Genomic DNA, 26,199 nt, shown 5'->3' on the forward strand with positions numbered 1-26,199 from the left:
AGCCATGGAGAACAGGGGGCAGCACATGGGCTGGAAGCCACTGACCACCCTGAGCTGCTGCTCACAGCCCCTGCCCCTCACTGATGTGGGAGGTAGAACGGCCCTGCTCAGGACTGAGCTGTTCAGTCCCCCACCAGGGCCTGCCAGGAAAGAGGGCCCCTGCAACTTGGGGGCAGGCCTGCCTTGAATGGTGCTGTAGGCTGGCCAGCAGCAGCTTGTCCCTGCTTGTCCTTTTCACTATGACGTCTGCTGCGTGGCAGGGGCAGGTGGGGAGCAAATGAGTGTGGGAAGAAAATAACCTGATGCCACTGCATGACAATGCCACAGCATCACAGTGCCACCACACGACAGTGCCACAGAGTCATAGTCCCACCACGTGATAGTACCACCATGGGACAGTGCTTCCTATGTGACAGTGCCTCCACGTGACAAGACCTCCACGTGACAGTGCCATCCACATGTTGCCATCACCCCTGCAAGCTTTTGTCTACATGCAGCTACAGGACACCACAGGTGTGGGGCAAGTCCTGGCAGAAAGGGAGCAGGCAGGCACCACTGGGTTTCTCTCTGACACCCCGCAGTCCTAGATCCCAGGTAGTCCATCCTGGGCCTGCTCTCCTGGGCCTCCGTCCAGCGCTAAGGGTAGGGTTAAGATGATGTCAGAGACGCCCAAGGGAGGGCGGGTGCCTGTGGCTAGCTGAGGTTTGGCGCCTGGTGGCACCTCACCCTCCATACCAAAAATAGGGATGAATGGGGGACAGTTCACAGTTGGTGGGCTCAGTACATAGCCTGGAGGATGGCTGGTCCCTGGTCAGTGGGTGACATCCATGTGGATTCGTGTCTAGCTGGTTGCATTCACAGGGGGATGGGAGTAGTGACAGCCTTGGTCTGTGTGTCTGCCCAGGTTAGGGTGCGTGCGCTCCTGGCTCCGTCTGTGGGAGGCCTGGGCCTGGTGACACTGATTCCAGAGAAGCCAGGCCAGATCTTGGTTTCCAGAAGACTGTCCAGTTGAATGGACCAGGGCTTCTTGGAGAATGCCTGATTGTCAAGTGGGCAGAGGACATAATGACCAGGCCCAGGCCAGCTGTCAGTGCCAGGAAGCTAGAAAATGCTCCAAGCTCACAGGACAGGGGGCCAGGACAGAGGGGCATGGGCAGCCACAGAGCCGGCGTGGGTGTGAGCCCAGGAGTGAAACCATCACCCAAGTCTGTAATACAAGAGCCAACTAGATGAACAGACTCATGGGGCAGCAGGGACAAGTCTCCCCCGGGAAGTAGAGCAGAACCCCCAGGTGGGCTGCTGTGGTGACATCAGCATTGCTCCCTGGTCATCACTAACGTGCCATAATATCATAGGACGTTGGAACAGGGCAGCAGGGGGCTCTCCACACTCTTTGCAACCTGTCTGCCATCTCAGACTGCTCCAAAGCTGAGAGTTTGAGAGCTGGGGGCTTGGCCAGCGGGTGTAGCACAGGATCTAGGGTAGGCCCCCTGCAGAAGGGGATTAAGCTGCCTGGACAGTGTCAGGGTCAGTTTCAAGAGGGTCAGGTTAGGACTGAACTGGCTCTACCGCCTTGCTGGGTGCCCTCAGGCAGTGACCACACCCCTTTGTGCCTGTGGTCACACCTGTGTGAGGAACAATTCTCTACCAAGCCATGAGGGGTTAAGGCTATGGCCAGAAGGTCTCCCCAAAGAGTCTGGGTTCTGAGGAGGGGCCTTCATGGCTATGGGCCCCCCATCCCAGAGGTGAGAATGGGCCAGACTTAGAGCTCCTCCACAAACTACCAGGCCCTGAACCCCATGCACTGGGAGCCCCAGAACACGGCCACCCTTCCTCTGTCTCCCAGCACAGGGTCTCCGCAGGACAGAAGGCACTGGGCGTGGAGCCCCGACATCCCTGAGGAGCAGTCCTGTTTGCCAGACTTTGGGTTCAGCTGGTGTGGCCCAGAGTCCTGCAGCAAGTTCTGGAGGGGCCTGAGAAGGCTGTGCATCCTGCTGTTCCCTGTCCTCCAGGAGACATGGGCCTGAGGTCCCAGAGCACAAGGAGGCAGAGCCAGACGCCCACCTAGGCATCTGGACTGCTGGTCTGCATCCTCCCCACTGTCAAGAGCAAGAGAAGAGAGTTGCATGGTGTGTCCAAGAGCACATTCCATGATGATGGAACTGTTCCACATGGGTGCTTCCCAGCCCAGATGCCATCAGCCACCCAGGGCTTCTGAGCACTTGGCATGTGGCTGGTCAGACTGGAGAACCAGATTTCTAGCTGTAACTAACTGAAACTTAAGTAGCCACCTATGGCCAGGGCTAGATCATGCAGGTGCAATTGCTGTTGTGTGAGCTCTGGGCGGACGGCCACATCCAGGCCCCACCACAGTCACTCCGAGTTGTAAAGCAAGAGGGTACCCCAGGCTGGTGTTCTAGGACGATGCTATGGGTGAACTGTGAATCCTTCAGCCACAGCCATAGTCATAGCCACAGTTTAGGGTGCTGTGCAGAAAACAAACCCACAGGAGCCTTGGGGACTGACCATAATGCAGCACATGGGCCCTTTCCAAAGGCTTCTTCCTTCTGGTGAAACATCAGCTGTGGTTCTCCTGGTACTGGTGACACTCCCCAGGCTGGGAAAGAAGGCAGATGTTATCAGTAATTGGTCTGTTTTTTAGCAGGGCTGAGTCTGGGCCAGTGCACCCACTGGGGCATGGTGATGACTTTGCGAGCCCATAGAGGTGACCTGGCACTTTTGCCTCTGTCCACCTGGCCTGGCTTCAACAGACTCCCTCCCTAATTTCACCATGACAACCTGGCAGCCCTGTCATCTGGAAAGACCGGGAGAATGGTGCCGTCTGCTCCCATTATTCTTGGCTGAGGCCAGAGTGCAAGAGGCAGAGTTTTGGAAGGGAAGGACCCGTGAGTGCGCACTCAGATAAAGTTCTGGCTAAAGTGCTGAACTTAGCAGCCTAGAGCATTAAAAAGAATCTTTAACCCAGAAGACCAAAAGTCACAATATAACAAAGACATCTGTACCAGAATGTTTATTGCAGCCCAATTCATAATTGCTAAGTCATGGAAGAAGCCCAAGTGCCCATAGACCCACGAATGGACTAGCAAATTGTGGTACATGTGTACCAAGGAATATTATGCAACCTTAAAGAAAGATGGAGACTTTACCTCTTTCATGTTTACATGGATGGAGCTGGAACATACTCTTCTTAGCAAAGTATCTCAAGAATGGAAGAAAAAGTATCCAATGTACTCAGCCCTACTATGAAGCTAAATTATAGCTTTCACATGAAGACTATAACCCAACTATAGCACAAGACTATGGGGAAAGGGCCAAGGAAGGGGAAGGGAGGGGGGAGGTTTTGGTGGAGGGAGGGTAATGGGTGGGGCCACATCTATGGTGCATCTTAGAATGGGTGCAGGCGACTGCACTAATGTACACAACTATGATTTAACAATAAAAAGAAAAGAAAAGAAAAAAAAAAGAATCTTTATTCCATTTCTCCTCTTCCTTTGTTGATGATTGACTGCCTCTCTGGGGGTGGGGTTAGTGGTTCTGTCCTGGACCCACTTCTCCTACAGCCTCTGGGACCCAAGGACAGGCCAGCACAGGGGGCAGGGCATGGGGAGGAAGGAGGTCTCTGGCTGATTCGTGAGGTCATGAGAATGGATGTGTCCAGCTGCCATTGTCCACTAATCACCAAAAAAGACCATGGGCCCTGACAGGGCTCTCAGGGAAACTAGAGTCAGCGTGCAGGGCCTCCCTGCCTGACTGGCCCAGACCTTCACACAGAATCACTGTCACCTTGAAGCTGCACACCGACCCAAGGCAGAAGTCATTGTTCCTACCTTGAAGATGAAATAACAAGAAGGGCAGCTACAGGCACAGGGCCACGGCTACTCCAGCTGCCCCCACCTGCTGGGATTTCCAGCCCCTGCTGTGTTGAGGAGCCCCGTCAGCCTGCACATTTTCCCCAGGACTGTGGGAGACATGGCGGAGGTCAGAGGACACCAGCCCAGCAGTTCTCTTGGCCTTGAAGAATCCTCTGATGCCCACAGAATTCCCACCCACCCCCAACCTGGGCTGATGGGGCCGACCCCCCGACAGGAAAGGGGTGGGCTGTGGTCTCCCCAGGGCAGTGTGGGAGCATCTGGAGTCAGACCTGGGTTCCTTCTGGAGCTCACCACACCCTTAGGTGGCCTCAGTCCCCACCTGTGCACTGAGGTGACAAGCCGTGTGCAGAGGCTGGAGGAGCAGCTGTCCTTGTAGCCTGACACCCCTCTCCTCACAAGTCACAAGCACCTTGATGCTGCCTGTTTTGACCCACAACCCCTGGGACAAGGCTGCCCAACAGACAAGGGAAGTACAGGGTCCCAACCCTGGGAACCCCCTACCCGTGCCTGGGGGATGTTCAGCTGGGAGGTCAACCAGAGGCCTCTCTCCAATCCAGCGGCTGTGGTGCTATGACAGCCCTAGCTGAGCGCAGGGATGGCTGGGATGGTGACGGGAAAAGCCCGGGTTTGGTTTGTGTTAGCTGCGACTCAGCTCAGAAGCACATCAGGTTTATTTTGAGGCTGTGCAGAGTTATTTTATTTCCCATTTGTATTTAGGGGAGATCTCGATTCAATTAATCTTTTTATTGCCTATGCAGTGAGAAAAAAAATGCGCAGCGTGCCTTAAATGTTTCCCAAACTGTGTTAGTCATTAAGGGAGTGACTCAGGCCTAGAAGTACAGATAGGAGGGCCAGGGGAGCCGCCGTAAGGACGTGGGGTCTGCCGGGCAGATCCGGGGGAGGCAGAAGGCCCTCTCACTTCTTCAGGAGCCCCTGGGGATGCCCCAAACTTTCACGTGACCCAGGGGAAACTGAAGCAGAGAGGGAGCTCACAGCCAATGCGCAGGAGTTCCGCTAGGCCTGGGAGAAACAGACACGGCATTATGAAGAGGCCACCTAAGCAAACAGACTGGGTGGATGCCCAATGCCTGGGGGCTTGGACCTCTGACCCCCTGGCCTCACTCCCGGCCTCCAGGGGCATGTCAGGCAGAGGTTCCTGGGGCAAGAGCACTGCAGGCTGGGCGTGTTTCCAGTATCGTAGGATCGTTTGTATACAGAAAACTTCCCCACTCAAGCTTCTGCAAAGTAACCCGGACATTCCAGCATCCGGGAATCCTTCCAGTCAGAAACCCCCAAAGCAGCTGCTGGTCTGTTCCCCCTCACTGCGGGTCAGGCTCATCATGAAATAGTAGAGCGTGTGTCTGGCCTTTTTTAACCATCATTGCGTCTCTGGGAGTCAGCCCCACCTCGGGTGAATGTGTTTGCTGTCTCCCATTCTGCCCCTGGTGGGTGCACAATGTCCCCAGGCTTGGCCCCTCTGCTCTGCAGGGCTAAGCACGTTCTGCAGCAATGCCTTAGCCGTGCACTGTGCCCGCCCATTCTTGGTGGGACTCCCTCTAGGATCACTGAGTCACTGGTGGGTGCATACTCAGTCCCTGGGGGGGCAAACATTCAGAGTATTCATGGCAAGTCACCATCCCATCATGGTTCATGAGTGTCTGGGTGTCCTGGTGGTGCTGCGTCCTAGCCAACATTTGGCATTGTCTGGTTTTCTGTGCTTTGTTTTGCTGGGTTTATTATTATTTTTTTTTCCGTTTTAGTCATTCCAGTTTGCATGGGAAAGATTCTTATTGTGTTTTGATTTATAACTCACTGCAGCCTGAAGAGGCTGCCAACTTTTCCAAACATTGTTGTCCATTGGGGAATCCTCTTTTGTGACGTGTCTGCTCTAGTTTTATCTAAGATGTCGTCTTTCCTTTTTGATTTTAGAATTATTTAAAGATCCTTACTAGATACGGTCCTTTGTTTAGAAAAAAAAAGCATTGCAAATATATTCTCTGGCTCATATGGTTTCTTCTTCCTTTTTTTTTTAATTTCTAACGTTGATTATGAAATGTTTGAAAATATAGAATGCTTGAAAGAATTCTACAGTGATCACTTTTAGACCCACCTCCTGGACTCTGCAATTAACACTGAATATACTGGCTCTATCACGTCTCTATCCACATCTGTTGATCCATCAACCCATCTTATCTTTAGATGCATTTCAAGCTAAGTTATATGCATTAGCACACGTAGTCAGGAAACTTCAGCATGTTAACTTAGAGATCAATGTCTATGTATTGGTTCTTGATTTTCTTTTGAGGTAAACTTCATATGCGATGAAATTCACAAATCTTAAGTGAACCATTTCTTGGCATTCAATGAATTGCAACAAATATTCACCAAAACCAGTGAAAGTACAGAACACCCCCATCTCCCCAGACACTGCCCTCATGCTCTTTCCCAGCCAATCTGTACCCCACCTGCCCCCACCCCAGAGGGGGCACACACAGTGTGATTCCATTTATAGAACAATCTAGAATAGGCAAAATGAATCTGTGGTGTGAAAATTAAAACACCAAACCATATTTTGCATTTCCTTCATGACACTGGGGCCTTCTCCTATGCTCACTGATGTATTTGAATTACTTGCCCCTTAAAAAAAATTTTTTTTTGTTCCAGTCCTTTACATAAATTGGATCCCCACTCTTCTTCAGACAGACATTTGTCAGATCTTTTGTTCCAGTGTACGGCGGGCCTCTTCCCAGTCTTAAAAAAGTCCTTTCACGAGCACTTGTTTTTTATTTTGTTGAAATCTGATTTATAGTTTTCTCGTAAGTTATTGCTTTTTATGTCCTAAGAAGCTTTCTCCAATCCCCAAGGTGTGACGATGTTCACCTAAATTTTCTCTTAAAAGCTTTAGGCCTGTGATTCTCCTTGAATTGATTTGGGGTATGCAGATAGCTGGTCACACCAGCATCCTTTGTTGGAAATATCTGTCATTAGATTGCTGTGCACTTTTTTTTGGAAAAAAAAAAAAAAGTAGCCTTGCCCACCAATCTGCTTACTGAACTTGATCTTGGCTCCTGCCATCTGGCTTCTGTCGCTTTAGTTTGGGTCTTAAAATTCAGCTGGTTCTTCAACCCCGTTCTTATTTTTCAATGCTGTCTTAGATATTCACGGTCCTTCAAATGCCCCTATCAATTTTAGAACCAGTTTTTTGATTTCCACCGGAAAATCCTGGTAAGGTTATCATTGGAATTAGACACATCCAAAGGTCCAGGTACGGCAGGAATCTGGAAAGAGCTGTGCTCTCATTTTACACTACCCGCTCGCGTCTTTATCACCACTGGTGTGTTTTATTCCTTCCAGAAGGCTTGGATTTCTATCTGGTATCATTTCCAGATAGAACTTTATTTACTATTTCATGTAACACAGGTCAGCTGCTGATAAATTCTCTTAGTTTGCTTTTATCCAATCTTCATTTCGCCTTCATTCTTAAAGGATATTTTTGCCGGACATAAAATTCTGGGTTGGCAGGGTTTGGTTTTGTTTTGCTTTGCTTTGCTTTCAGCAAAGAAGGTGCTTTTGAAGGTGTTTTCCTGTCCTCTGACTTCCAATGCTTTTAATGAGAATTCAGTGGTAATTGACATCCTTATTCCCCTGGATTTGGGTGCCATTTATCTTTGGTTGCTTTTAAGATTTTCCCTTTATCTTTAGTTTTCAGAAGTTTGATTATGACATGCCTAAGCATAGTTTCTTTGTATTCCTCTTTCTTGGCATCCAATGACTTATATCCATAAACGTATCTTCACCAAATTGGGGAAAATTTCAACTGCGATTTTGTCCAAATAATTGGGGGGGGGCACCCATTCTCACCCTTCTCCCTTGAGAATCCAATTGCACACACGATGGACCTTTTCATGCCATCCTGTAGATTGCCAAGTTTTTGTTAACTTTAATTTTGATCTTTATATCTCTGCTTTCAGGTTAAATCATTTTTGAGGATTTTGTTCCAGTTCACTCTTTCTTTTTTTTCTGTCATCTCCACCCTTTGGTAGAGCTCATCTAGCTTTTTATTTCAGATAATTTATGTTTTGGTTCTAGAATTTCCATTTATTTCCTTTCTACAGTTTCTATTTTTATGTCAAAGGTTTCCGTCTTTTTATTTATTGTAAGCATAATTCCCTTAACATTCTTGAGGGAGCTGCTTTAAAATCTCTGTCGGCTGAGTTCAGCCTCTCGGTCATGTCAGTCCTGGTCTCTGTGGGTTGTCTTTGCCCTTGAGAAAGTGTCATATTTTCCTGATTCTTCATACCTTAGGTAATTTTGGATGACAGCCTGGACCTTCCAGCTATGAGAGACAAGCAGAGCCTTTTCTCATTTTGGTCCCTGTGGGTCAGCATTTCTGCCACTCACCTCCAGAGTGTCCTGCCCAGGTCAGCTCCTCCGGGCCAGTGTGGGTCTCAGGGTGGAGGGTGGTGGTGGATGTCCTTACCAGCCTTGAGCCCTTTACTGTGGTCAGGGCAAGTGAAGGGGCCCAGGGGGCCCATCTGCTCATCAGGGCAATGGAGGTGACACTGCACAAGCCTCTAGGTCTCAGTTCCTCAGCATCATCCTCTCGCCAACCCCCATCTTCTGCCAGTGGGATGGGGTAAGGATGGTGTAACACTGCCTACCTCAGTGTTCTGGTTGTGACTAATAAAGTGTAACTGTATAAAGCACAGGCAGCCAGCACGCAGTTGGGCTCAAGGCAATGTGTTGTATTAGCATCACCACCCAGCTGGTGTATGAGTTTCCTATTGTTCCTGTAAAAAAAGGACCACAAACGCAGTGGCTTAAAACAAATGTTTTATTTTCTTACAGTTCTGGAGTTCAGAGTCTCACTGGGTTCAGATGCGGATATCAGCAGGGCTGGCTCCCCTTAGCAGCAGTTCTCAACCTGTGGGTTGCAACCCACAGGAATTATATTAAAGGGCCACAGCATTAGGAAGGTTGAGAACCACTGCCTTAGAGGCTCCAGCTTTTCTCGGCTCCCAGATGAGGCCACCACATACCCTGTTCCAGGACGCCATCCACCTCCAAATAGCAGACCCACACTCTCAGGTTCCCCTCCCTAACTCTGACCTCCTGCCTGCCTCTCTGGAGGACCCTATGGATTAAATCAGGCCCCCGGGTCATCCAGGATCATCTCTTGTCTTAGGGATCCTTAACCACATCCACAAAGTCCCTTTCACTGTGAGAGTGTATGCTCATGGGCTGCAGGGAAGAGGATGTGAATGTCTTTGGCGGGGTTAGTCTGTGTGCTGTGGTGCTTTTCTCAAGGGGCCCTAAAGAGGAGAGGGGCTGGGCTAGGTGGGAACTTCATCCCATCAGCAAGTCTTCATGAGTGTGTCAGAGTGCCCTGGTGCATGACCTAGAGAGGTCAAGATTGGGGAGAAGGTGCTGCTAAGTGGTGACACCCAGCTATCTTGGGATGCCCAGGTTGGATGAGATCTGGGGGGCCAGGAGGAATGAATTGGTGTTTTGTGTGTGATAGGTGGTGAGTTCTTCCTCAGTAGGAGGTATCCAGCTAGAGGTCATGAGATGTTTGATGGTGGCGTTCCTTTTATTCTTTTTAATTTGTTTTGAAATGATTTTAATTCGTACAGATTAGTACTACTAGTTAGAGTTCTGACATAGGTCACCCAGCTTCACCTGGTGTTTGCCTCGTTTATGACACAGAACCACAGACCCAGACACACTTCAGTTCACTGCTCTGCAGGGCTTGGCAGGATGTTCCACCGATCCACCACCAGCACGGTCACCATCACCATTATCGTCACCAGGAGCAACGGCAGAGGGAGCGCGATCTCTGTCTTCACCATCCTGGTCAACACTGCCGTCATCAACGTCAGCGTCCAGTTACCACTGCCATCATCATCACCATCCCCATTAGCGTCTCATTCACTCAAGAACGAGATCTACACCTCCTCTCTCTCTGTACCCTCAGTGCCTGTCATGGAGCCTAGGTACTCAGCAAATGTTTTTTGAGCAACTGAAAGAAATTAGTGTATGAAGTTCCAGCTGTACACCTGACCTTCATTTTAATAACAGTAGCAGGCTGTGAGGAGTTGTTGGGGCTGTCCTCCAGCGTCCTCACAGCGATCCGTCAAGGTGCGTATTCCGAGCCCATTGTGTAGATGAGGAAATGAGTATGTGAGAGGTTAAGCCCAGAACTAGTAAGCGATGGACCTGGGATTTGAATGTGGTCTGACTGGCCCTGACGCCTGGCTTTGTCCCCATGGGGACACCCGTGAAGAACCACCTCTGCCCCTTTCCCTGAAGCACAGGCACCAGCACACTCACGGCAACAACGAAGGCAGAGGGAACCTCAACGGCTCTAGACGGAGCCAAGAATCCCAGCCACTGCGATAAACTAAAGCAGCCGTTTAGAAGTCCAAGCAAAGCAGCTCCTGACCACAGACAGAAGGTTGTTCTGTGAGTGTTCTTTGGGCTGGAGCCCACCCGAGCGTGCAGTGGCCACCCACTACGTGCCAGGCACCACCACCTCCCAGGGTTGCCTTCAGGAGCTCAAGCCATAGTCAGGTATCAGCCAGTCTTTGGCTTCGGTCCCTGGGGTCCAGGCCCCATCTGGAATTCTGAACAATCAGTGAAGAGACATATTTATTAAAAAACAAAAACGTCCTTCTCCCAGAGCAGGCTTCATGCTGTGAACTTGGTGAGCCGGGGCCAGCATCGGCACCAGCCCCGTGGCAAACACAGAGACCTGCATTCTTACCCGCCATGCCGGGAGTCGGCACATAAGTCCCCCGGTGCCCGCAGATGAAAGCATTCCCCATCCCAGCTTAATTCCAGATGAATATCCTCCCTGCAAATTATGAGAGAGGAAATTCAATATTATTTTAGGACTTGCCTCTGCATAATAGCTGACGAGGGCAGAGAACAATCTAGTGCTTATATCAAACACAAACAAGCCTGTCCCCTCATCTGACTTTAGAACTCACTTCTGCCCAGGAAGGGAGTTTGGCATCCAGGTGCTGGGCCTTTCTGGACAGATGGTTGAGCCACTCAGGCTCAATAGAACCAAGGGGAGGGTGATGAAGGAGTCAAGAGAGTGCGCGGAGGGTCCTCCTGCAGCCGGACACGATCCCTGAGCTGCAACAGAGGCCTCAGCTCTGAGGAAGGGCAGAGATCCCCAGGGGCTCCAGGAGCAAGGGACATGCTGTGTGGGCTTCTGGAGACCATCTGGGCTCTCCTCCTCCAGGGATGGAACTAAGTCTTTGGCAGGAAACAGCCAAAGGAAAATATGGCTGGGAGAGTGTGATCTAGACAGAGCATGGCTAGAGAGAGGGTGGCCTGGGAAGAGCATGATCTGGCAAAAGCATGGCCTGGGGAGCAAGTGGTATGCAGAGAAAGAGGCCTGGGAGGGTGTGGCCTGAGAGTGTATAGCCTGGGAGGGCGTGGCCTGGGAGGGTGTGGCCTAGGAAGTGTGGCCCAGGAGGGTGTGGCCTAGGAAGTATGGCCCAGGGGTATGTGGCCTGGGAAGTGAGGCCTGGGAGGCATGACCTGAGAAGTGTGGCCTGGGAGGGTGTGGCCTAGGAAGTATGGCCCAGGGGTATGTGGCCTGAGAGGGTGTGGCCTGCGAAGTGTGGCCTGGGGAGGCGTGGCCTAGGAAGTGTGGCCTGGGAGGCGTGGCCTGGGAGGGGTAGCCCAGGGGTGTGGCCTGAGAGGGTGTGGCCTGGGAGGGCATGGTCTGGGAAGTGTGGCCCAGGGGTATGTGCCTGGGAAGCGAGGCCTGAGAGGATGTGGCCTGGGAGGTGTGGCCTGCAAAGTGTGGCCCAGAAGGGTGTGGCCTAGGAAGTGTAGCCTGGCAGTGCGTGGCCCAGGGGTGTGTGGCCTGAGAGGGTGTGGCCTGGGAGGGTGTAGCCTCAGCAGTGCTGTCAGCTCACTGTTTTTCTGTGCTCTTTGCTCTCCTCAAAGGTCTGAGCAGCAGGACTCCAGGCTGCCTTGTTCTCCTCCTCTGGGGAGGGTGAGAAGTGGTCTGCTTCAGGGTTAGGGGACCACTGCTCCAGGCAGGAGCCCCAGCTCGGGTCATCTCCCTGCCCCCCGGGCATCACTGTTGGGACACTGCATGCAAATGACACTGGGCTGAAATGATCTGTCTCTTCCTGGGCACCTCCATACTCCTTGGCTTGTAGGATGAAGGCAGCCCAGAGGATGGGGTCCCTATGGCCCCCTCTCCCCACTTCTCTATGCGGGAAGCACCCAAGTCATGTGGGGAGGACATGGGAATTGAAGTTGAACACAACAACGTTTAATGCTGACCCGGGCCCATGCCGGTCCAGGAGCAACGCTGTCCCCACACCCAGTTTCTCAGATGACAAATCAGGCTTTTGCAGAGCTGAGAGGAGGCGAGCCCAAGACAGGGCCAAGCACGGCTCAGGCAGAAAAGCTACCACCTGACCCTCAGCCCCAGCCCCTGGAGGCAGTGGTGCAGTCACAACAGCTGCTCCTGCTGTGCCCTAGGACACCACAGCTGTGTACTCTGACCTCCTGGGGACCCACCTCCCCATCGGCTGGGCCAGGCATATGGCTTTGGTCACATAGCCTCCACCAACTGTTTTCAATTGCATTGTTTTCTTGTTTCAAAAATAATACCTGTTCTTTACACAAAGTTTGGACACCACAGCAGAACCCAAACAGAAATTTCAAAATTACCCTTGATTCTATGGTCCAGAGATGCGACCGCTGACCTCATGATGGCACCTCCCACCTGTCTCCAGGGTACAAGCTTCTTTGTGTTGCCCTTTAATAAAATTAGTCTCTTGTAACCAGCTTTGCACATTGCATATTAGGAACAGTATTCCGTGTCAATGAAAGTGTGACTTTAACGGCACTTTCTGGCTACAGTGTACCCGTTGAAGCCGTCCTTCCCCTGCAGACACTTGCATACATGGCTTCCAACTTTGGTACCCTAAGCAGTGTCATGGGGCTACCGCCCCATCGCAAATCACTCTTTGTTCCACAGAACAAATTCGTGAGCTAAAGCTGAACAAAGACACATTCTAGAGCACAGCAGCGTGTGTATTATTGCCCTGTACCCAGGCCACCATCAAGGATCTGTATACCTTAAATCTCTGACAATTTACTAAAGAAAAATATCTCATTCCCGTCACGTTCACGTCTGCGAGTGGACACTGTGATTCACCACTCACAGTTCTTTCTTGTGTTGGCTCTTTGTGTCACGGCCCATTTCTTAGCCTTTAGGGGTATTCATGCCACAGACTGGGTGAGAGAGAACAGAAATTTATCCTCCTCAGTTTGGAGACCAGAAGTCTGAAATCCAGGCATGGGTAGGGCCAGGCTCCCCTTGAGACTCCAGGACAATGCCCCCTATGTCCAGCATGGAAGACCCCAATGGCAGAGGGCCAGCTGGGCTCTCGAGGCACCCAGACCCTCCCAGCAGCCCCGGCCAGCGCACCCTTTTCTCAGGGCCCACAAGGAAAGCCACCCGGCGCTCTCAGCCCCCTACCAGCTCACAGAGAACAGTATGCAGGGAGCTCAGCTGCTCTAGGAGTATCTGCTCTGGAGTCAACTTAAAAAGCTGCCCTGTCCCTTTGAAGACATCACCATCCCTTTCTATTTTTTTAAGAAAAGCACATTCTTTGCTTCATGAAGAATACAACAATTGATAATAGTAGCAGGTATAAGCATTTACAAAGCTCTGGCTGTGTGCCAGGCACTGGGTGACTTTCTACCTGGCCCCAACCTCACACAGGAAGGTCCCCTCTTCCTCTCCATGTCACAGGTCAGCAGACTGATGCTTAGACATGATGAGACAACTAGCCCAGCGCCCTCCAGTGGGTCTGACACTGACGCGTCCAGAGGCAGTGTGAGCCCTCGCACTGCACAGCAGTGGGGTCCACAGATTCCCCTCAGCCCTCCACCCAAGCTCCTATGAAGGTGACGTTGGGCTCCTCCCATCAAGAGCACAGTCTCTCTCTCTACCCCTTGAATTTGGCTTTGGCAATGGGACGATAGCAAATCTGAGGCACGTAGAAAAAGCTTGAAAACCTTTGCTCATGGGGGTTTGGGCTCTTGCTGTGCTCAGGATCCCTGCAATCCCCACCTGATGTGCTTGTCCTGGGGGATGGGAGGTCTGTGGCCCAGGCACCCCACCCCCAGCTGACAGCAAGTCAATCATCAGACGCCCCAGCCCCCATCCAGCCACCGAGGAATGCAGATACCAGCCAGACTCTGCTGAATCCTGAGGAATAATCAACGTTACCGGTTAAGCTGCTAACTTAGGGGTTTGTCAATTCTCATAACCACTTCATGGCAGAAGCCAGGCAGGTCTCACAATTCTCACATGGCAGCTGAGAAAAGCAGTGTTCTGAGAGGTGAGGGGATTTGCTCAAAGGGACCGGTCTGCTTCACAGAGGCAGAGCTTAAATGTAATTCTTCTAGATCTAAGTGAGAAAGTTATGCTGTGGATGAAATTCACTGCTGCTCCTGCTCAGAAGAGGCCTGGTTTGGGGATTTGGCACTTCTGGTTCCAGCTCTTCCTCAGTCACGTCACTATCGAGTGGACTAACCAGACACCCAGAGCCCACACCACAGCTTTGTTCTTGTTTTTGGTGACATCAAGACATTTATTATACTTGATTTGGGTTTTTGGGAGGTGATCATCATCACCATTACCACCCTCATCACCACCATCACCACCACTGTCTTCCCCGTCATCACCACCATCTTCACCCTCATCATTGTCACCATCATCATCACCACCATCTTCCCCATCATCACCATCATCTTCACCCTCATCATTATCTTCTTCTTCACTGTCATCATTGTCACTATCATCATCACCACCATCTTCACCCTCGTCACCACCACCATCTTCCCCGTCACCACCCTCATCACCACCATCATCTTCACTGTCATCATTGTCACCATCATCATCACCACCATCTTCACCCTCATCACCACCACCATCTTCCCCGTCATCACCATCATCTTCACCCTCATCATCGTCTTCATTGTCATCATTGTCACTATCATCATCACCACCATCTTCACCCTCATGACCACCATCTTCCCCGTCATCACCACCATCTTCCCCGTCATCACCACCATCACCACCCTCATCACCCCCATCTTCCCCACCATCACCACCCTCATCACCATCATCTTCACCCTCATCACCACCATTATCTTCACTGTCATCATTGTCACCATCATCATCACCACCAACTTCCCCGTCATCACCACCATCACCACCCTCATCACCCCCATCTTCCCCACCATCACCACCCTCATCACCATCATCTTCACCCTCATCACCACCATTATCTTCACTGTCATCATTGTCACCATCATCATCACCACCAACTTCCCCGTCATCACCACCGTTTTCCCCACCATCACCACCCTCATCACCACCATCATCTTCACTGTCATCATTGTCATCATCATCATCACTACCATCTTCACCCTCATCACCACCATCACCACCACCATCTTCCCCGTCATCACCACCATCTTCCCCGTCATCACTACCCTCACCACCCTCATCACCACCATCTTCCCCACCAACTGCACCATCACCACCCTCATCACCACCATCTTCACCCTCATCATCACCATCACCACCACCATCTTCCCCGTCATCACCACCCTCACCACCCTCATCACTACCATCTTCACCGCCAACACCACCATCACCACCCTCATCATCACCATCTTCCCCGCCAACACCACCATCACCACCCTCATCATCACCATCTTCCCCACCAACACCACCATCACCACCCTCATCACCATCATCTTCACTGTCATCATTGTCATCATCATCACCACCACCATCTTCACCCTCATCACCACTATTACCACCATCATCACCATCACTCTTACCGTCTTTGTCATATTGTAGCAATGACAGCAATCCGCTGGCTGTGTGCCACGTACTCTTGTAAGTACATATATCATTGCATCACTGACAACCATTTGAGGTGGTTTCCATGCGTCACCTCCATTTTTCAAAAGAGAAAACTGGAGCTCCCAGAGGAAATGCAACTTGCCCAAAGTCACCCCTCTGGCAGTCTGCAGAGCCAGCCTCCTGCACTGACCACAGTCACGCTGCAGAGCATCTCCTGGGTGTGTAGTTTTGGGAATTGGATCCCAAAAGGAACCTGGAAAGCCAGCATCTCTGGATGGGGGTGTTGAGCCTTGGCTGTTGGGGGGAGATAAATACGGACGCCATGGAGAGCACAAAGCCCCTCAGAAGAGCTGGTCCCACCCTGTCTGGGCCCCACATGGCATTGCTCTCTCCCTGGGCCTTGGTTTCTTTGTCTGGAAAATGAAAAGCCTAGACCAGACCATCCCTAGAAGGCTCTCTGGTGCCGGTGTTCTCAGATGCTCCATGTCATTGCCCACGTCACACGATCACACGGGGTTAAGCACTAACAGTGCTCCCTGGAGTATCAGAGATCAAAGTGTTCCAGCCTGGGGGGTGACCAGAGTGTGTGGCAAGGTGGGATTCAGCCCACAGGGATGCATGGAGCACCACATGGGGTGGGTGCTATCTGAAGAAGAAGAACCATCAAATGCAGAATTAGTGAGGTATGAGAGCTCCTCAGGATGGCCTGAGGTGGAGTGGGAGAGGCAGGGAGGAGGGGCCCTGCAGGGGCAGGGCTTTGGGTCTCCAGCTGAGTGTACATTCATCCTGTGGGCACTAGGGAGCCATGTGAGGCTTGTAAGCAGGTGTATGACACAATAGAGCTCATGTTTTAGAAAGACTTTCATGCTGCTCTGGGACATCTTTGCATTGGGTAGAACACTGTTTTATTATTGACACTAGCCCACTTTTGCAACTGCCACACAACTAGTTGCAATAACAAAAAGCTGTCCAGGCCAGGCCAGGTGCTGCTGAGCTCTGGGCGCGACAGGTGTGGGGGATTGCCAGCGCCCCTCGTGGTGACAGAGGTCCCTGCGTGGCTAATGCAGGCTCTAAATAAATGCCTCGCCAGTGTTCAGCATGGCAGAGTCTGTGATGAAATGCTTACGTGCAGGACTCCAAAAAACACAGGGGCTGCTGCCCACACAGACACCTGGCGCGTGCAGAAGCAGCAGGATGGTGAACATAGTTGAGGCAAGTCCCTGGGAAGACAAGCCCAGATGCTGCAGCAGACGTTGGAGACTGGGTTTCCTGATCACAGAATATAACCCTTGACCTATGTGGAAGTCTGGAGAGGTGTGGAAGAGAAAGTGAGTCCCTCAGAGAGATGCTGAGAGTGAGGGTCAGCACCCAGGAGGACCCAGCCTGGACTGCTCTGCACTCCTGATACAGGCTGTAATTAATCCCTTCAAGCACAAGGGTAGGGAAACTGAGGCACAGGGAGGCCAAAGCCACTTGCCCAAGGCCCGCTAACACGAGGCAGAGCAGTAATATCACTATGTGCCCTCAGCAAGCATCTGGACCACTCGGCCCCGAGTTGGGTGAGTTACTATGTAAAATAGTAAAGTTCCCACACAGAGCATCACCAAGGCACAGGGGACCTTCTGGCTGTCCCCATCATCATAAGTGGTGCTATGGCATAGCCACTGACACACCTACGCAGAGCCCTCATCAGTATCTTGGCTGGCCCTTTGGGGTTTTCTTCCAGCCATTTATAAATCTCTTTGTTCATTTGCTGAACAGATAGGGGCCCTTTTGTGTACCAGGCGCTATCGCAGGCATGAGGCTGCACTGCCCTCTGGCTTGTGGCCTGGGACATCCGGACTGCAGGAGGAATACCAAGCTGTACTGTCAGCCTATCGATGTCTCTTCAAAGACTTGCAGGAGGAAATCGCCTGATGGCCAAACTTTGTGCCCCCTGAAATCAGAAGGAACCATTGTTTGGGCTCTAGCGGCAGGTGGCAAAAACGGAAAACTGATTTTTCTTTAATGTCGCTGAAGGGAAGATGAGCTGGCTCGTGTTCGGGCTGGACCAGCATGGATAAGCAATTTAGAGAGGAAAAGCTCCCAGGGAAATGGGCCACATTTTTTCTAGAAGAATGTTGGAAGATTTGGTGGCCAGGTATGGAAAAGAAAACCCGCGTACACTGAGGCCATTCATGCCTGGTGAGGGGCGGCCTTCACATGGCCCAGGTGGTGGAGAGGGCATTGCTGGGCACGACGGGCAGCTAAAAGGGCCAGTTGTCCCTGCACGCCTTCCCAGTCACCCCGCGCAGCACTGAGACAAGTCAATGCGCCTTTTACTGCCGGGCCTTCCTCTCCGGCTCCAAATAAACGACTGAGCTGGGCAAAATGTAAATTTGTAGTCATCCTTTGGAGACATAATTATAGGAGAAAAATGAGGACAGTGGCGATTTGGGCAGCAAACATCTGACTCCTTCATGCAGCCAGGCTTGGGGTGAGGGGGTTTCCAAGAGGAAGAAGGGGGCCCCGGGCCAGGGCTGAAGGCCATGTCCTCTCCCCCTGCCTGGACCTGCCCCAGGCACTGCCATTCCTTGGGCCCAGCCCGGGACGCCTCCACCCCAGGCCCTCGCTCTGTGGCTGCCCCATGAAAGGCCCCATTCATGCGCCAGGCCGCTGGCTTGGGTTACCGCGGCCAGCCCATTCCCTGCCACCTCTGTTTTCTTTTCATTAGAAGGATTCCCATATTTAAGGTCTGCAGGGCTGAGGCAAGGATGCTCAGACGAGAGTGTCTGGAGGGAAAAGCTCCCTGTGGCCCCACATTCCCTGGGTTATAGTGGAAGATGGGGAAACTGAGGCTCAGGGAGGTGTCCAGGCCACATGGCTGACGGACGGCAGCGACAAGATTTAGACGGAGGCCTCCAACTATCCACCGCACCTCAGACACCCAGATGGGCTCCCATTAGTCAGGGGGCACAGGCATGGGTGAGGTGCATTTCAGGCCAGGTGGGTTCCAGACTCCCCGAGGCCCAGCCTTCTCCCCTGTAAAGCTGCTGGGCCTGAGGCAGGAGCAGGTCACCCTGGGCAGGCCTGGCCCTCAGCAGCACAGCTTCAACATCTCCTGGGAAGGACTCGCCAGCCTCAGAGGCAGAGTTGGGGCTCAAACCAGGGAGCTCTCAGCTACTCTCCTGTGTCTTTTCCACGCAGGGCAGGAGATGGGGAAGGCTCCCAGGGGTACAGACCACACGCCCCAAGGAGAACTGGGAAGGGCTCAGAAGGCTGGAGCCATGGTTATGTATGCAGGGAGGGCTTCCTGCAAAGAGGGGGAGCTGGCAGTCAGCGCCTCACAGAGGGGCAGGCACCTTACACCAGCCTGTGCGGGCAGCCGGTGTGAGAGCCGGGTGTTGGTGGCATGTGGTGGCCTGTGTGCCTGTGTCCCTGTGTAAGATGCCCTTGGGAGGGGGACCCATTCTGCCACCATCTTTTTGCTCTCAAATGGGGCCATGTGGAAGATGGGCAGGGTCATGGGGCTTCTGGCATCTGAGTCATGCACCACCCTCCGTCTGGAATGTCTCCTTGGATGTTGCTCCCTCTCAGGCCTCCCTCCGTCCCTACTCTGTCCTCCCCACCACCACTCTCTGGCCATCACCAGACAAGCACACCCACCCAGGCAGCTTTCCAAGGGGGGCTCCCTGTCACCACTAGAGCTGAGCTACTGGTGACAGTGGGGCTGTGCTTTGGGACACAGATCTGTCCGTCTCCATCCTGCCGTACCCTCTGTGCACTCTAAAGCCTGCGCGCACGTGTGTGTGTGTGTGTGTGTGTGCGTGTGTGTTTGCTTGTTTTTTTCCTGATGCCAGGAAATAAATGGGTTTTGGCCTCAGTCCTGGTCAGGTACTTAAGGGGCACGGGGGCACCTCGGGGTCAGAGGAAGCCTGCCCTGGGATGGGTGCCCTGCAGCTTCCAGTCCACAGACCACTCGCCTCTCCTGCCTTGGACACCACTGTTAGACCTGCCTGCTGTAGCTGCAGGAGACCCCTGGCTCACTGCCAGGCAGTGTGGGGTTAGCAGCACCAAGGACTCTGGGTGCTGGCTCTGGCTTCAGACTAGTGGGCATGGTGACTGCCACCTCTCAGAATAGCCAGCAGAGACTCAGAGGGTTTCTGACCCTCCCAGGGACACACAGCTGGCAGGAGCAGAGGAGGGAACAGAGGTTGGCCTGTTGGCCTGCCTGTGCCTCTACAGCCACAGACCTGAATTCACAGGCTACATGACAAAGTCTGTAAGCATCAGTTGTGGTCCTAAAGTGTTCCCTGAGGCCCACCTCCTGGGTCTGGGGTTCTGGCACAGACAGCTCTGCAGCAGCCAGGGCACCCATTCCTGGCAAGATCGAATAACTGTTGTCACCTGTGTTCTCATGGGTATGTGGGACAGGCTCTGCCACTAAATTCCACGTCCTTGGGATAGGTTCTTTGCCGTCTCTAGCCTCAGGTCCCCCTTTCTGGCAAATAGGGTTAAGGAGCCCATGAGATCACAGGTGAAACTTGCTTTGAAAACCCTCGAGAGGCTTTTAAACATCCTACAGACCACACCAAGGTCTCCCTTCTCAGGGACAAAGGCCTGGGTGCTTGAGGGCCCATCTGGCTCAGGCCTGGACCCACACACAGGGCAAGGGGTAAGACATTGTTTTCCAGCTCTGTGGCTGTCTGGACAGTGTCCACAGGCTGAGCGGTCAGTGCCAAGCTTGAGCAGCCACGAGGCAATATGCCCCTGGGACTTGCAGGACGCCTCTCATTCCTCCCACCTCATGTCTCCACAGCTTCATTTTTACATCAGGCAAAAGTCAGGGGCCTGACTCAAAAGTGCTGAGTCAAGCTCTGATGCCTGCAGTGGCCCAGGAAACCCCTCCCCTTGAGGGCACCCAGCAGCAGGCCTCAAGCACTGGGTGGCACAGGGGCTTGGTCAGAGCGAGGAACCTGGGTGCAGTGGCCGTGACTGTGAGTGAGTCCAGCAGCCTGGAGAGAGAGCAGAGGCTCAGGACACAGGCCTTCCCAGCTTCAGCTTTCTCCAGAGCACCCCCTGCATGTGTCCCAAGTGGAGGGGGGGACATGGTTCCACTGTCCAGCTCTCCAATGGCAGGGGAGTAACAGGAATCCAGATGCAAGCCTGACCACTGGCCACCCCAGGAGAGCACTGATACCAGGATAATTCTCCCCTTGTAGATGGACACCCAGGACGGGGTCTTTTGTCACAGACTTGTCCCAGACATTTCAGAGGCTTAGCAGATCTTAACCTCCAGTTGGTAGATACCAGGAGCAACCAAAAACAGGTAGATACCAGGAGCAGCCAAAAACATCTCTAGACACTGCCAGATGTTGAGAAGCACTGGGTCTGGAGGATTAGGATGGGGCACAGGGTGTGACAGTGGCCCTGGGTAGGTAAGGCATGTTGTGTGGCCTTGGGTATATTGCTAACCCTCCCTGTGACTGGCCGAGGGTGGGCACAGGTAAATCAACTGTTAAGACTAGAGGTCATGGTGTGGCCTCTGCGTGAGGGCGTCTGTCACCTCTCATGTGCAGACAGCATTCAAGTGTCCCAGGCTTGGAGAAGAGAGTGGGCTCTCGCATGTGCACAAACACACACACACACACACACACACACACAGAGGGGTCTTGAGATTGTGCCCCTTCTTAGAAACATGAGTCGACCCAGTAGAAAGCACAGGTAAGGAAACACCTTCTGGGAGCTTCGCGCACAGCCAGGGGACCCCCACACTAGAAACTTTAGGAAACCCACGTGATTCAAACCCTGATTCACCCTAGAGGGTTCTTAGTTCCTTCCTGTGCTGTTTTCCAGGGAGATGGAGCTGCCAGGCCCAGGGCCCTCAATGATGCTGCAGAAACGTGAGCCTTGGCTGCGGCCCCGGGGGCTTCCTAGCGCCATTGCCCCTGGCAGGAATGCCTGGACCCTCCTCTCCAGGCTGCAGCAGATGACCACAGAAAAATCATCTCTGGTTTACAGTTTATTTTAGTTTATTGCAAACTGTGTGGAGAGTTCAGAAATGGGCCACCAGCTGCCACAGGAGAGGCCTCTGGCCAGGCCCCCTCCTGGGTCAGCCACACCTCACTTTACATAATAAAGGTGTCCCTAAAAGGGTGTGGAATTTGAACTGGGCAGGTAAAGCGTGCCTGACTCCTGCATCAGTGAGCTTCGTTTACAGTACTAAATTGGAAAGGATTCCTTCCAGTAAGCCTACCCAGTCCACAATTTGGTGTTTGTCTAAAGTGGGGAAGGGGCTTGATCTGTCCATGGTTGCCTCCCCTGAGGGCTGCACTCCTGACCTTAGAGGAGGCCAATGCCCTCCAGCCTATCTGGGACAGCCTGAGACAGTCCCACACTGGGCGTCTGCTGGCTCCAGCCCTAACACAGCCATTTCTGCCTGCTGGCCTTGGGCTGGTCCCTTGCCTTCTGGGGCCTTGGTTTCCTCGTCTGTGAAGGAAGCTCTTGGCTGCGTGGTCTGCCAGGGCCTCTCCCTCTCTGGGGGCCTGGGTGGTTCCAGCTCGCCACACTCCAGAACTCCCCAGCCAGGCTGCCGCTGGCCCAGGGCTGCGGGAGGGGCCCAGCCTCAAGGTAGCAGGGCTGGGGCTGGAGTGTCGGCTGCCCACTAAGAAAAGTATCCTAGGAGCACCTCCTCCAACCTGGTGAACCTCAAGCGGAAGTTCCCCAAGCAGGTGGCAAGTGACAGTTGTGACATCCTCGCCCCAGACGCACAGGGGAAATGTGGGTGCCTAAGAGAGAACTCGGAGACAGTAGCGCCCTCACAGCAGCACGATGGCAGCCTGGCAGCCGTTATAGAGTTGTGCTAATCCCACCATTTCCATCTGAGCCCGGCCAGGCTGCCGTGTGGGGTGGGTAGCCGGGAGCATCGAGGAGGGGTCCTAGGGAGGTACCTCTGCTGTCAGCGCCCCCCGTGGCTAGGGTGGATCCGCGGAAACAGACACCTAGGAAAAGCGTCGCTAAAAATAGCCGGAGTTGGGGGGGCGGGGGCGGCGAAGTGTGTAACCTAAGCCGGCCGGCCGAGCCTCCGGGGGCAGACCGCGGGCTGCCGCGTCTCTGAGCACCGGCCGGGCTGGAGCTGGCGCGCTGGCCGGGAGAGGCGCGCCGCCCGGCCGGCTCCCGGGGACCTGGGCAGGGTGGAGGCCGCTCCTGAACCTCCCACCCCGCCCTGCGGGGCAGCGCGCGGCGGGGCGGCTCGGTGCCCGGCGGGCGGGTGGCCCGGGCGGGCCTGCGGGCGGGGATGAGGACTGCGCCTCCGCGGGCCGGGCGCCTGCGGCCCGCTCGCTTTCCCGGAGCTCCACTGCGGCGGCTAGCGCGGAGCACGGAGCGGGCCTCGGAGGCGGAGGTGAGTGTGGACGCGCTGCCCGGGCTCTGGAGCAGGACGCCTGTGGCTGGCGCTGCCGCGGGGACCCAGGCCGGACGGGAGAGGGGGTGTCCCGGGCTGCGCCGCGCCCTGAGGGTCCTCGGCCCATCCTGCGCCCCGCACCCCGAGCCCGGACTCTCTCGGCCCCTACCCGCCCTGCGCGCCTGCCCTAGTCGGGGCGTCGGGCTGTGGACGCCAGGCTGGCTCCACCGGGCACTTCGCAAAGTGTAGCGCGGTGCCCGGGGCTGCGAGCCGGCCGGGCAGCGGAGCGGGGAAGCACGGCCTCCCGTGGGTGCTTGGAAGCAGGGCCGCGGGTGGCTCATTCATCGCGGATCGAGCAGCTCTTCCCTGGGGTGCTCCTTTGCCTCCTTCGGGCCGCCCCCGGGCGCGCTGGCCCCGCAGTGCTCAAAGTAGGGCGCGGGCTCATGGGGCGGCGGCGCGTCAACGCTTGGGTCTGGGATGGGATCTCTCGCTTGGCTGACCCTGGGGGCTCGATGCTCTGGGCTCCTGCCCCAGAGGCCACGCGCGCCCCCACCTAGCCCCTCACCCCGAGCAGACTCAGGCGCCCAGGGAGTCGGAGGGACCTGTGAGGATGCGGCGCCCCGCGCGGCAGCTGCCGGAAGGGAAGACCAGCGGGGCCCAGGGGACTTCCTTGCCCACCCAGACCTTGTCCTTGCACCCTGAGCGAACACAGAGGGACAGGACTGCGAGGGGTGGGGGGCAGGGAAGGCTGCGAAGTCTACTCTGCGGCTGGGCCCAGGCGGAGGCATTAACTGCTTAGCCGCCAGACTGGAGCTGACCCAGTACGGTATAGGGACTGTGCCACGTATTATGGCATTTAATCCTCAAATCATGAAAGAAGTGGTACCCCATGTTCCAAATGAGGAAACAAATTGGTCAGAGTGGGCCAGTGAGGGGCAGAGTCACTGCCAGCCCCGTCCAAGGTGCCAAGACAGATTCCAGTCCACTTGTACCTGTTGGCTGGACAAATGCGAATTGTGGTCTCTCTGTGCCTGGCCTGTCCTAGGTGCCCCCAACAGTCAAGACCCCTGCCTTCCTGAAAACAAACAAGATAAATGGTAAAATGCCTGGACGGTGTTATTAGACCATGGGTTCTAAGCTGAGCAGGGGAGGTCAGAGGCAGGGGTGGGGTTACAGTTTCAGGCAGGGCTGATGGGGCAGCCTGGGAGGGAAGAGCCTTCTGATGCCAATGTACCTGGAGGTTCAAGACCCCAGGACAGAGCTCTGTGAGAACTGGCCATTCCTCCCTGTGAATCGGAATATTTGAGGGCAATAGGAAGGCGGAGCCATTCTGAAGGGAGCCCCAGGCCCCTGTGGTGGAGGCCCAGGAAGCACAGCTGAGCAGGATGCCATGTGGTATGGAAACCAGCCAGTCTCAGGATTTCAGAGGCAAGGGGAACTTGGAGGTAATGAACTTGAACCCCTCGTTAGTATTTCAGTCTCCACCAGACCCACCGCCAGGTTACTGACTCTGCTTGAATACCTCTGGTAACAGGGAACTCACTCCCTGTCACCCATCCACGGGCCCTGGCGAGACGGCTCTGCTCCCACCTGTGCTTTCTGTGATTCTAGTCCTGTCACCCTGGGGCAACACGCAGCAGGTCAGGGTAACTCACACATGGTTGGCTTTGGAGAATTTTAATCGCGAGATTATATGTCCCCTTTAAAACCTAATTTTTTCAGGCCATTGTACCTTTTCTGACCTGGCATTCCAGATCAGGTACCAGCCACCCTGACAACTTCCCCTGAGAGAAGGCCAGTAGGGGTCTGTCCCTTCCCTACAGGTGCTAGACACAAGTAAACCTCAAACCAGGGTGGCCCGCAGCAGAGATGCTCCCCTGCCTGTCCTCTGGAATTCTGACACCACTGATGGTGCCAAAGACACCAGTGCACTGAGATTCCTCTAGAGCCTTATGCTTCTAAGCCAGCGCCCCCCGCCTTTCCTTCTGGCTTTGACTCTTCCTAAGAGTTCAGTTGCCCTGTCAGCTTCCCTGCCTAAAACCTGGGGTGAGGCATGTGAGGAAGGCCACCGTATGGTAGACAACATGAGCTTTAGAAACAGCCTGTTCAGAGGCTGTGTGGCCTTGGCAAGTCACCCAACCTCTCTGGGGCATGACTGTCCCATCAGAAAACCCACCCAAGGATGGATGGGCCGGGCTGATGAACAACACACCCTAGGGTGGGCCTGGTATGCTGTGAGTGCTTAGGACACGCCACCTGCTGTGGTCACTGCACCAGGTTTGCAGGAGACTAGAAAAGGTTTTGTGTCATGGCGGAAAAGGTTTTTTGCATCTGTGGAAAAGATTTTGAAGTCATGGTGGCCATGGTGGGATGGCAGTCCTCAGAGACTGACCACAATGTTGTACTTCCCTATGGAGTTAGCTGCGGATTGACCATTTCCCTTGGGTAGAAGGAAATGTGGACTGGTACAGTTGGGCAGGTTGTCTACTGCACAAGGGCACCTAGCCTATACTGTGCTCATCAGGCTCCCACTCACTGCATGGCTGTGTTCACCAAGGGGAGCACCTTGTCCTATACACCCTAAGGTACGCATAGCACCAGTGGTGGCCCTGATTTAGAGATGTGTGGTGTAGGTAGGTAGCTGTCTCTGCTCTCAAGGACTCTCCATGCAACCCCATCTGTGTGTGTTAGAAGCTGCCCCCAGAGGCCGAGGCTCCTGTAGTTCCCTCCTCCCTCATCAGGTGCTGTCCTCAACCCAGGCTCCCTCAGCATTCTTCCGGGCGAGCATCACTCTCAGAACTTCCCCTTGGCTGGGTTCTCCGCCTTTGGGGAGGGGTGAGAAGCAGGCGGCAGGGACCCGCCCCAGGGTGCTGGGGAACTGTGAACTGCCCGGCCAGTGCTGTGTCCAGATGTTCCTCAAAGCCTACAGCCCCACCCCCTCACACGGCTGGCCTGTGGTTGCTTGTCCTGAGTCCCAGTGACCAGAAAGTGAGCTCAGCAAC

The 26,199-nt window shown here is 53.9% G+C and overlaps 1 protein-coding gene across 1 annotated transcript in view; it reads left to right on the forward strand.

Moving 5' to 3' along the window:
• Positions 1-23,050: 23,050 nt before the first annotated feature.
• The window catches only part of ZNF469 (zinc finger protein 469), a 47,707-nt gene continuing 44,558 nt past the window's right edge, over positions 23,051-26,199 (forward strand). Inside the window, exon 1 of the mRNA XM_053554684.1 lies at positions 23,051-23,197. The gene's annotated coding sequence lies outside the window, so the exon portion shown is untranslated. The remainder of the gene's footprint in view (positions 23,198-26,199) is intronic.

The sequence above is a fragment of the Nycticebus coucang genome, chromosome 2, assembly GCF_027406575.1.
Source record: "Nycticebus coucang isolate mNycCou1 chromosome 2, mNycCou1.pri, whole genome shotgun sequence".
Classification (NCBI taxonomy): Eukaryota; Metazoa; Chordata; class Mammalia; order Primates; family Lorisidae; genus Nycticebus; species Nycticebus coucang.